Here is a 12,500-nt window from a genome sequence, read left to right as displayed (position 1 = left end):
GTGTGTGTGTGTGTGTGTGTAAAAGCATTGATTGGTTTCCAACAGATCAGGTCTTATCCATCTCTAGTCTGTCGAGTTGCATACTAACAATGAAATAGGCTTAAACAGTGTTGGTCTGGTGACTACATTACCATTAATACAGTCACTGAGATCACGCACAAACATCTTGAAGCATGTGTTCCTATTTTCACACTGATGCTTTGGTAAACTTGTTAGCATGTTCTTTATGCTATGGTTATCTGAATAACTGTTAATATGTTACGTTAACATACCAGACACTTACCACAGTTTGTTGTCTGTGCCTCATGTAGCTGAAGGTGTTACGTTAGCATACGTTCACCTATACACCATGTTCTCTCATCTGTTATTGTTTTAAATTGCATTTCAAGATTAAATGTCTGTTCATGGTCTTAGATTTTATCAAATAAATGTCCCCAAAAAATGCAACTTATACTCCACTGGAACTTAATATATGTTTTTTTCTTATCTGTTAGGCATTCCTGTGTTCTCTATAAAGCTTCTGACTCCATTTTCATTAAATAAAGAGCTAATGAATAATTCCTATTAAATGTTTAGCATACATTATATGCAGAATGTTGGAAAATGAACACAACCAACCATGCAAAATACCATGTGCAAGATCATCTTATTATTGAGCATTAGTCATGATTGGACAGAACATTCCATGATGGCGAGTGTTGAAATTTATGCGGAACAAAATTTGACGGTTGCTGTGATACAGTTCCATTTACTCTTGAGAACTGACCACTGGAGAACTGATGTAACTGGCAGCATATGAATCTGTCATAATCCCAGATCAGCATTAATATGCATAATGCATCAGAAATCTGTTTCACTGACTGTGATAAAATGTGAATATATGATTATATTTCTGTGATGTATTTTATCTGCATAATAGTGATATTTTATCTGCATCATTAGTCTAAGAGAAAAACGGGTGTGTGACAAACTGCATTTGTGAAGGGGTCGTAAAGATGGGCCAAAGAATGTTTACCCTAGGGGGGTGACAGCCCAGAGGAGTTTGGGTAATGTTTACCCAAGGCTTGATCTCTACGGAAAAATACCAAGTGCCTTGATGTGAGGCTGACCAATGAGAAATGTGACCCGCCTATTCCAGAATATCTAATAAAACCAACCAGCATGGGAAAAAACGAGGTGAGACGCGGGAGGATCACGCAGGCTGCTTACCACAGCTTGCGTGATCAGTCCCCGCGTTTTCTCCCATGCATGCCATACAAATGTCTGATCTTTCTGTGTCGTTTCATATTCTAAGTTGAATATGGTTCTCTATGTGTTAAGGAATAGCATTGGTGTATGTCTAATTCCATGACACTGACTTAGGATCCAAGATAGACACAGCAGACTTGGGCTACAGGCGTTTCTTAGGTAGGCAGCAAGAATTTAAATGATGTAGTTTACACACAAATCCATCAAAACAAATAAATAATTGGAGCTTTAGGGTTGGACTGACAGCTTTTAATAAACATTATGTCCAAGCCCAGATTTAAATCATATCATTCACTTGCTTGGTCTATTCACAGTTCTGTACGTTGCTTAGCTGAGGCAGAACTACATTGACTCATTTATATTTTCTTAGCATTGTGCAAGAAAATAATATAAAATCAGACATGTCAGTGTAGTCCCTCATTTGTCCAGGAGTGTTCCATTGTAGAAAAAGGTTCAGTCGTAGTCATCTGGACTCAGTTTTAGAAAAAACAAAACGTTTCGACTCTCATCCAAGAGTCATTCTCACTCTGCGAATTTAGACCGGGAACTCAGATATTTATTCTATTCTGTGTTAAGCCCTGCCCACCGGGCGGACCTCCTGATGAAAAAAGTTGTTGGTTTCAAGAGAAACTTACGCCTCTTTGTTTTCTATCAAGCTAGCCTCTTGTTTATGATCAGTCCTTTAATGGGCTATTAGTCTCCCTTTTGTCCCTGGCTTACTCTCTTTCTCTTCCCTGAGGATCTGATTTGCATCTGAAGGCCCTGGGCGTCTCTCTCTCCAGGGATTAAAAATCCCATTATAAAACAAGAGGCTAGCTTGATAGAAAACAAAGAGGTGTAAGTTTCTGTTGAGACAAACTTTTTTCATCAGGAGGGTTCATCAGAGTTCCCATGAAACCCATTGGTCATCAACAGAAAGAAAAAAAATCTCAAATAGCAAAAGACCCCTGACCACATTACAAATGGAAAATGCATACTACAGTCTGAGAATCAGCTGCTCTTATATTCAAGGGGGAGAAAATTGTTACAGCAGTACAGCAAGTTTATCTCAGATATAAGCAATCCAAAGATGCAATGGTCTCCAATGGCATTGCCAGGAACTAAGTGTTATTTGAAAAAAAATAAAAAAACTATTTTCATTAACGTCATGACCAAGCCTGTCTTACTTAATAGCCTCTTCAAGCCAAATCCTAATTAACAAGAGGCAGAACAGAACAGAGACACCGGCAGTCGTTTTGATTTAGGCCACAGGAAAAGAAAATCACCATAGGAGGCATAGAAATATGTTTGTCTTACCACCACACATTGTACAGAAGTAAACTGTTTTCTCCCAAGCCGCACTCTTTGATATTCACAACCAGAAGCTGTAGCTAAAACCTGTTATGGAAGTAAATTAGTTTAACGAAATTGACAATAGCCCTGGGCAAACTTCTAGACTATAATTCCTTAATCGTAAGTTTCAGCTGCAGTGTAGGTCAGCACTCAATATAGCAATACACTTGATGAATACAGAGTTCAAATTTACCGACTGTTTGGCAACCTGACTAAAGCGAAGCAGTCTTTTTTGACACATAAAATACCACTTTCTGGGTTTAAATTACTGTTTTGAATTGTTTTTCTTCCGTTATGCCATTATAAGACTAGTCAATTGAGTCTGAAAATTTACTTTTTATTTTCAAACTGTTCCTTACAAATAAACACTCTTCGTTGGAAACACATCAAAAACTACAACTGAAGTCCTTAAAATGTTATTACTAAGTTGTTTATGTTCTTTTTCAGTTCTTCCCTGTATATTGCTTTCCTAGGGAACCTCTCAAATATATATTGTACACAGCACATGCCATCAACTGTATCACTTCAATATGTCTGATATGCAATTGAACATCTTTTGGCTATTAAAGTTTATCTTGCTTTGTATTTTGACTTTGAATTATTTGAGATGGATTATGCATGCAATTGCGTCTAGTGAAACCTTGGAATGCGTCGTATATATGTTGTTGATATGTGGTGTCTGGAGTCCAAGTGGTGAGGGTAATTTTTCTTTCTTTATGACAGGGAACATCTACGAATCTTTATACTTCAACCGTTAAGATCATGATTCAGAGACCCAGGAGGCTGTAGCTAAGAACCACTTATCAAATTTAGGAATTGGAGTTAAAGTTATTACATTGCCCTCGGTACGAAGTAGTAGACTAAATGATAAAAGTAATCTGGATACTCCATCAAAAGTAATAGCATTTTATAGGCATTAGTAGGTTTTCGTGTGAAATGGTAAAGGAGAGAGAGCATGCATCATATTAAGTCAATGCAGAGCTTAATTTGAGCCGGAACAATCTGGAACAGTGCGTTATGGCAACTGTTTTCTTTGATCCAGTAACTTTACAGATTACACCTTTTATTTTGAAGGTCTTAACATAAACACAGAAATGTGAGGTTCAGAAAACATGCAAAATATTGTTTTGGAATGTAATTGGGACAAGACGAGGAATTAAAGACATTGGCTCGTTAAAAAAACTATTGGATACAATGGAGTTGTCCTTTGTCTGATAAGAGCACCTTTTGTCAACTTTTAAGATGGCACCGTGCACAAGTGTGTACTACACTGCAGCTAACACTGTTGAGAGGCTATTGAAGTTGGATTTACTGCCTTAAAGTGACGGGTACAAATAAAATGTTGTTACAAAGCCCACAGAATACATTGTACAAGCAACACACACAGACTATCGTATTTAGCTGTGTTGAAAATAACTATTTCAAACCATATTGCACTATTCTGCGTCTATTTTGGCCCAGATGGATATTTTGCCGATAATGCTGAAGTGTTGAAACAATTTCTGCAAAGAAGGTATTAAGTCAGCCACTAATAAATGGGCTGTTTCTAAGTGCTCCTTGGCAGAGTAACAAGGTTCTGAATTCTGCAATTGAAGAGCACATATTAATCAGGGTGCGTGAGAGACTGATGGAAAGGTTACAGCGGGGTAAGTGACAGACATGGAGGCATTTATCCATAGCAACGCCATGAAAAACAGGTGTTTCAGTTTAACAAGATAAATATTGATTAATAATCTTAGAAGAATGGTGAGGGATTTTAGCAATAAAGTGATCATTGTTGAGAGCAATGTTGTAAAGATGAGAATTGTACCAGACCATTGAGAAGATTAATGAATATAAAGGAACAAATTGTGAAAATTCTATGTTTATGCGCTATCAAGCATGTTGTAATGGTGTTCCTTCACCATAATATTGTCAAGTTGTATCTTAATTACTTCATGCTTGTTTGAGTAATCCTGCATAGTTCTACATTCAGGTTCTGAGTGCTTTGAAATGTTCTGGTTTCACCTACCCCCTATCTTCACCCACAGCTCTGTATACTTGTGATTATTTAAAAAATCTAGACACTTGGGAAAACATGTCAGATTTAAAAATGTCTCATAGTTTTTAATAAAGATCCGATTCCTATGTACCAAACAACTTTGGTACAACTTTAACAAATTAATCTCAAATGTGTCTTTATAATATATCAATGAACAAAATAGAAAGGTTTTCATTATGGAGCTGGCTGATTCTACAACAGTCAGAGAATAGTATTATTTGAGAGACTAGTTGTTGTGTCATCATGTTTTTTAGTACATGCCATGCATTTTAAGAAATGCCAATCATACTGCAACATGTCAAATTCTCATTCCTTATTCACTGTCAATGCTTGTCAATATTCGGGCTCATGGAACCCAGAGCCGCTGCTACCCGTTTGGTTGCCCTAAGTGTAAATCCTCAGTGGAGCCCTCTTACCCCATTCGAAAGTGAACAAAAAAAAAAGTAATACAATCTTAAGGTGACTTATGGCAACAAGGATATAATTCCCTGTATTCTGAGGCATTTTATATGTAATTTTAGCAAGCATGAGTCCAACCTGAACTCCTACATCACTGGAGCTGGAACAAGAGCCAGGGACCAACAGAGACTCCTGCGCATTCTCATTATACATTGTTTTATGTTGCACCTTAATGCCAAAGCAAGGTCCTTGTTTGTGAATCGTTTACTAACAAAGGTGATACAACTGATTCTGAAGTAATTACTCAGTCTATTGTGATTTCCTCCCCACACAGTCCTTACATTTCCCTGCTTTGTCTCTTAACACTCAAGGCTGCAGTCTAATTATCAGGATGTCTGAAGCTTTCTGTTACATTTATAAAAACATGTTTTGACATTTGTAAAAAACACTTTAGCTTTGCACGCGCCACTATGGCAGTGACATGGCTTGTTTCATTTGCTCATTTTCACTGTTTCTAATTAAATATGACGGCAATTAGCTAAAAAAAAAGCTCCTTGTGGATCTTAGATCATCTGTCTAAACTGGCTTGCATGTGGAGCCGTCCTTGCGCATCTCAAACTCGCTATGGAGAGAGAGAGCCCTGAAGTGTAATATGACAAGGGTTTGGTTTTATGTTGAAGTACATGCTCTTATTTGTGATGTGTTGTGCTTTTATTTTGAAAACATGCTTTCCTGTTTTTATCTGCCACTACCGCATTTTACCAAGCACTCGGCACTTTATTAGCATTTTATATTTTGGGCATTTTATTAGTTTTTTATTTGTTTTTAAGAATTGTTGTCCTTTTGTCCTCCAAGGCAACATTTAGGTGTGCTCTCACCAGCTTGCTAATCATCTGTTTTCTAGTCTTTCATTCAACAATTTCCAATAATTTCCAACTCCTCACACAAAGTAGTGCTACTGAAGTCTACCTGTTTAAATACAAAAGCAATTGCATAGCTGCTGCCTACATTATCCAATCCAAACAAACAGTTAGATTTTTTTCAATACCAGTATATTAATGATACCTGTTTTTCGATACTGGTTCCAAAATTATAATTATTTTTTGGTGCCAGCATTTGTAGAGTGTGACCTGGATATTTATAACCAAGAAAACCTAAAGTTGGCACAGAAATAACATCATTTTTATTCTTTCACAGTATTTCCCAGACCTTTTTAGTCGCTTTCCTTGGAACTGAGTAAAGTTGTCCAGCCCTACCTTCGGAGTGCATCGGAACTGCAGGTAGTCCTTGACCAGTTCTTTAAAATCATTAAAAGGCATAAAATGATTTAATTTAAAAAAAGTATCTGTGTTTTGTTCCACAGGGAGGGAGAACAGTTGTTGAAAGTAATGGGAGCAGCGGCCCTGATGGAACCTCGCAATTTGAATAGAAACAAAATAACTATTTTACACTACCGTGTATGCTGCATCCCAATATGATGCTGTAGCAAAGTATTAAAAGGGTGTACAAACTAACCATAATCTTGCCCTATCTAATACCTTACATTGAACAGTAAAGCATGTTTGGCCCACCTACACGCTTTGGTCTCGTGTGAGTCATGGACTCTTCACCTCTACTTATAGCACAACGCTGATGCATGTGATGATAGCTCAAGTTTAGTGAAGGTTTTAAACATCTGGCCGTGTACCTCAGCCCTCTACAGCTCCGCAGATGGTTTTCTGTTTGTGTTTCCACATGGAGAAATGGAGACAGCAGCAAGAAGGAAGACACTATCAAGACTGAAAACTCCTCGGACATATTTCATGAAGCATTTCTATCTAATATAATTGCACCCCATACACAAGCCACGGTCACCCAACATGACACCTCTCATTAGCCTTTAGTGGTCATATGTAGAATTGGTTGTGTCCTCAGATATGAGATAAACAAGGGTTAGGGTTCAAATCAAATATAGCATTATAAACATTTTAATTTGGATTGATTCTTAAATACAAAAACATTGGACACAATGGTGGCCAAGATGTTGATGTTGCTGTTTGGGGTTTCACCAGGTGATTGTCCAATCAGAAAGCAGAATGAGCCTCACATGCTCACATTTCACAGCTGAAGTGTGTTTAAACCTCTCTCTGATCTGAACGCTCACTACCTGAAGCCCAGCACCTGCACAAACATAAATCAGTGCTAGTGCAGCCTCTGCAGCTCAGTGGGTAAAAGGAGGAGAAGGAGCTGAACATGAGACATGGCCATCCATAAACTGAGAAGGAGAAACACAGATAAAGTGTCCTGTATCTGCAGACTAAGGCACTGGCAACACAAGTTCAGTTGTGATTGTATTCCTTTCTTAAAAACAGTAAGAGCGCAGACTAAACGTGGAAAACATTTGACTAAATTAATCTTATTTTCTGTATTTGTATATCAAAAATCATAGTTAAGGAAAGCAGTTGTGCTGGTATTAGGATCATTTTACCAACCCCTTATTTTTTCTCTTTTTTATGTATGTTAGTAAATGATGAGATCCAATCTGTCCCGATAAAACAGATTTTTGGGAAAAACTATGGCAAATGAATGCAAAATTTTGATCTCGTTAATATCACTCGAGTATTATTTCAGAGTACCGGTAGTCATTGTTTAACTATGGGAGTTTAGCTCAGTAAGATTCACACTGGAGACTGCGCTTCAAAGCCCACCCTTCCATATTAGATATTGTTTTTTTGTTTCACTTTTGTGTTATCCACTAAATATTGATGAACACCCCAAGTCTGCTGGCACATCCATAAAATTCACCGCATGCTACTGAGTTACGAACTATTTAAATATGCAGAGAGAAGTTCTTTGTGACGTGAACAGTTTGATTTCTTTGGTTGTTCCTTTGTTGTGACGCTTTGACCAATCAGATTCAAATATTAGTCATGATGTTATGTCTTTTCCTGACGGCTTTCGGCGAGAGACTTTCTAGAATGATAAATGTGTAGAACTCAATTCAGAGTAATACACATACAGTATCAATCAGACGTCAGCCAGGTTAAGGACCATGGAGTAAATTGTACTTGAAACCACAGATTTTAGGTTCTGAGAAAGAAGTGGAGAAGTGGTGTCGTCTGTGAAATACATCTTGTTTGTTTAATGGAGTTTGGGAGCAGTTACACATTCAGAGCTTGTTTACTATATTGCCTGATTCATGCAGTTTTGGTCACATAGAGTGATTTGCACATGATGGACATGTGATATAAGGTGCCTCTTCATGGAGATACATTATACACACAAAATTATTACCAAGCTGAAAGGTTTTTTACACAACTATGAAACTACACAGCCTTTAGGCCGCAGTTATTTTATTACTTGGTTTTACTTAAAAAATTATAAAGTACCACCGACAACGCAAAATAGCATTAAATGAAATATAAAAAGCGGTATTAAGTCAAAAGATAAGAGCGCGTGAAGCGTGACGGAGCAGCGCGGTCCCCTCGAAAAAATCGTTTGAAATTGAAATTATATTTATATTTCGTCCGCCTGTTCAATATATTTCATTTAAAAATCCGTAAACCAAGTAATAAAATAACTACGGCTTTAGGTGACTAAAATACTGAAATGATTAACATAATATCACAAGAAAAGACAGATATTTTAAGTAACACTAATGTCAATACCAAGATGAATCAATAAGATTAAACCAAAGATGACTAAAAATGGCTTAATCAGTCTCAAATAAGCTGATGTTACCCATTGGCTCAGTCGTGAACACATCATACGGTCCAAACTGTTTCAAAAGCACACCTTGAATTGGAACAAGCTTCAAATCACTAAAGTCTAACACTGCAGATGACTTGAAATGGGAGCACACACAAAGATAACATTTTGCAGAAGAAAAAGAATGCCAACAGCCATCTATCATCACGATTATACATATAAGAAACTACAAAAAAGATTGTTCCAAACATAATTAAGATAGACAAATTAATAATCAACTGACAAACTCTTTATACATTAAAATTACTACCATTATTATGTTATCACCTTCTTTTAGAATGAGTTTAAATAAATATTTTAGAATTTACCTAAATATATTTGACATTAGTCAATCTGAAGAAATGCCCAAAACAGAAAGAACAATTTATTGCATTTAACACATAGCTTTTTTGAGACATGGATTTCTCAGATTCAAATCACCACAGCCCAGATAACAAATCATACTTTAGCTGTTCATTTAATTTGAGAGAATGGGCACATCCCCATCAGCAACATTTGAATGAAGAATGACTCACCTCACGCTGGGGCTTTGAGTGATGTTTCTCTGTGAGAGCTCAAGATGCACTGAGAGCGGCGAGAGCAAGAGTGTGCATCAGCATCGTACCACCGTGACAAAGACTGCTGCTACTGCTGCGATGAGCCAGAGAGGGAGAGAGGGAGGGAGAGAGCGAGAGAGGAAGTCCCTCCTCCATACATTCAGAGACTAAACATATGTCATGATGTGCAAAGGACTGAACCTTCAATAGTTGTTACTTTATTTAAATGTTTAACACTTTTCAAAACGACTGATATATTGAATGGGAAATTTACATTTGGGACCACAGAGGCTTTGAAGTGGGCGGGTTTCTTGGGCTCCTTTGAATCTCAAGCATAAATTACATCAGAAAAGAAGAAGAGCAAGTCTCACCTACGTATTCTGTGGGGACATTGCCGCACACTGCAAAGTATCTATTTTATATATGATATGAAGAAACAGTTTAATTCAATAGGAGAAATATTAAGGGAACCAAAGCATCTATATTTTACTCAAAAACGTGTTATATCTTACAGTATAGAGAAAGCTACTCAGAAATGGAAAAAGAGGATACAAAAGTCTCACCTGTAAGATTAAGGGACTGAACCAAGGCTGAATTTAGAATATGATGTGCAGAAATGACCTATAATGAGAATCTGAATGAGATAAGTTTGGACATTTAAATGAACCAAAATAGAGCCAGGAATTCCTGAGATAAAAATAAATCAGAATTGTTACACAGAGTAAAACAATACATCAAAAAATGCAATTATTTAGCAGCAATGCGAGCTGTATACCGACCGGTCTGAAGTAAACCACCTCAACCAGAACTAAACGGTGTGTGTACCATAACAGTATTTCAACCTTCAATCTATCAATTCAACTCACTTTATTTCTATAAAGTACTGCACACATAGTGCAACAAAATCAACTAAAGAGACATGTTTCTTCATTTGAAAAAGAAAAAAACTCTTATGGCCAAACCAAATTGTTCAAAGTATCTGTGAAGTGACTAAAAGAATAAAGAGTAGACAGACAAGAATCCACATGAGAACAGGTTTTTGAACTATCAAAGTTAAAAAAAAGTAATTTCATTCAATTATTATATAAATAATACTTGTGCCCACAGTAACATAGTACTGATCAAAACCAAGTCCTTATCAATGATAAGAGCTGTTTAAAGCCAAAATGGTCATAATGCAGTGTTTGGTCACAGACCAATATCGTCCAATCAAAGAGATTTCTACGGGAGACTGAAAGATCGAACTTAAAGAAGAATACTAAACATACATAATCTAATATTTCACAGTGTAATTTTAATTAAGTGTCATCTTAGTTTTCAGTCCTAATGTGCAGAATCTCATGAATGTGGGAATAGACAGGTGTTTTATGTTTTTCAGATTTCAAAAGCAAAGCAGGCATATGAAAGTGCCTCAGGGCCAACCAAGTACTAAGGAGGGCTACACCAATTAATTGTGAGCAGGGCAGCTGCTGGCCTCAAGCTAACAGTGGTTAGGGATGCCCCCAAGCCCACAACCCACTTCAAACATGTAAAAAATACATTGGGGTTTAATATTTGTATTGCAAACTTTGCAGCAAAACTGTGGAAATGTGTCACTGTGGTTTCCAACAAAAATGCACTTTTGAAAGCCTCGTGGCATGTGCCCGTCAAAACTCGTCGCTTCCCGATGTCAGAGCAGCACAAACATGACAAGAGCAGCGGGGAACGTGCCTCAGGGCTTTAGGGTTGTCCACCAACACTCAAAAGTGTTGAAAAAGTGGTATAAATACTGTAAAAACAAATGTCCTGAGCCTGGGTGGATTCTAAGAAAAAAAGATGTCTCTTCCTGCTGCTCGTGGCGTTCAGAGTTGACAGCTGCCAAATTGTGTTGGTGAGCCATGATACTTTTGCCCCAACAGTCACTTTTTTGTTCTTCAGTGCAAAAAGTGGGACAAAGTCTCCTAGTATTTGACAAACTTTCTGAAATGAAGGAATACTTGATGTGTAAGGCATGGTAAAGAAAGTATGATTGCTGCCTTTGAACACTTATATCATGTGAGCATCTATAGCCACGAGGACAGGCTGTTCCTGCCTTCAATGGAAATAGGTCAGAGATCAGATACATTTACAGAATGTCTAAAGCCTTGGAGCAAGAACCCTGACTGTCTTACAATGTTGAATGTTTTAAACTAATTTACGGTAATAGCATTACACTTGAATTTCCCATCATTTTGAAAATTGTGAACATATTTAAATGCTGTCCATATTGGCTGAGGGTCCAAAGACTGGTTCAAGTGTCAGGTTCACCTCAGTGACAGGTCCAAACCTTGAGCAGATTGCCCTCCGTATTACATAGACTCTGCCAGTAAGTCACACGTCCTCGTTGTTTGGTGGCTAACTCAGACAAACAATCTGTTATGGACACAGCAACAAAAATAATCTCTTCAAATGTGAAAGATAGCTACCAATGTATAATTGCTGCTGTGATTTCAGATAGCGAAAGCCTGAAGGAGACTCCCAGCGCAACACTGGAGGCTCTTATCATGGCTAAAACAAAGATCAACATTTTATTTTGTTGGATCTGGACTCCAGAGATTGGCTGGGAGGTCTCATGAGCAGTCCGATAATCTATAGTTTAAAAAAGAAAATGATACGTCAGGCGGTCAAATTCAGACGGTTAACAAACTTGCCTTGAAGTTTTCATTCACATTACAAATTGAAAGGGACCAAAGTTGCAATATTGTCTCCTTCTCTGAGCTGGTCCGGTTTGCGTTCACAATACACTTTTCTCCATCGAAACAAAGGTCAAGAAAGATGTACCGTATCTCTCCCTCGCTGCATACATTATCAGTGACGACACAGAAACACGGAAACACTTTAAGACAAAAACTGGTTCATCCTAAGGATAAGATGCCCGCACAAAAACAGAGCAATAAAATGTAGTCAATCAAATGCAGTGAAGAAAGTTGTAAAGAACATTACATACAGTAAGTGAGACTAAACAGCCACTGCACAAAAGGGGATTGTGGAGCATCATACATCTTACAACAAATCTCTTTAAAAGACAATGAATGAGGTGAAGATTTTTTTTTTTTTTAAAGATTCTGTTGCCTATAGGTTTTATTAGACAGGAGAGGACAGGGGGAAATGGGGAAAGAGAGAGAGGAAGACATGGAGTAAATTGTCGGAAGACACTCGGCACACGTGTACTGTGTCGT

This window comes from Eucyclogobius newberryi, unplaced genomic scaffold (assembly GCF_026437365.1).
Source record: "Eucyclogobius newberryi isolate DKJ021-1_F unplaced genomic scaffold, fEucNew1.0.hap1 SCAF_290, whole genome shotgun sequence".
NCBI classification, from domain to species: domain Eukaryota; kingdom Metazoa; phylum Chordata; class Actinopteri; order Gobiiformes; family Gobiidae; genus Eucyclogobius; species Eucyclogobius newberryi.
The sequence above is the reverse complement of the archived record's forward strand: the minus strand, read 5'-3'. Positions refer to the sequence as shown.